Raw genomic sequence first — 845 nt, forward strand, 5'->3', positions numbered from 1 at the left:
CCAATTCCCCAGCACTGTTCCCATCCCCCCAATTCCCCAATAAAAATCTTTAAAAACAAAACAAAACAAAAATCAGAATGAGATGCTACCACCAGTCTGCAAACACTGGCAAAAATTAAGATTCTAGATGGTACCAAGTGCCGATGACATGCAGAACACCATGGCTTTCACACACGGCTGGTGAGGTACAAGCGGGCAGTCACCTGGGAAAGCAGTCTGACTTTATCAACGAAAGTAAAAAATGTGCAAACCCCATGCCCATCAGTTCCACTCCTAGGTATCTATCTACCTTAGAGAAAACTTCGCACGTGTGAACCAAGAAAGAAGTGCAAGAAGGTTCATAGCAGCTCTATTGACAAGAGCCAAAATCTGGAAATAATCCTAATGCCCAACAGGAAACTGGAGAAATAAATATGGTGACTCGTGCCACAGACTATTCCACAGCAATGAAAATGAATGAACTCCTGCTCTACGCAATACCGTGGGTGACTCCACAGCATAACATTTAGCGAAAGAAGCCAGATGCAAAAGACTCCCATCGAGTGTGATTCTGTTTCTATAAAGTTTAAAGAAAGGCGAGTGTGTACATCTTGACCTGAGTCACTTTATAACTCTTCTTTAAGCTGTTTGTGAATTTTATACATTCTCCGGTCTGCAAGAGGTTGAGCATAAAACAAGTAATAAGCTTCCAAGTATCTCTGCCAGTGAGCAGGGCCTGGTGCCTCTGAGGTGGCCCTGGGGTCAACAGAAGACCTTCAGAGGTAGGTCTCTCCAGGGCGCAGCTAGACATCTCCCCATTACCTCCTCCCACCATATTCTCCTTTCTTCAAATCTACTAGGCCAAA

The sequence above is a fragment of the Hipposideros armiger genome, unplaced genomic scaffold (genome assembly GCF_001890085.2).
Source record: "Hipposideros armiger isolate ML-2016 unplaced genomic scaffold, ASM189008v1 scaffold_0, whole genome shotgun sequence".
Taxonomy (NCBI): Eukaryota; Metazoa; Chordata; class Mammalia; order Chiroptera; family Hipposideridae; genus Hipposideros; species Hipposideros armiger.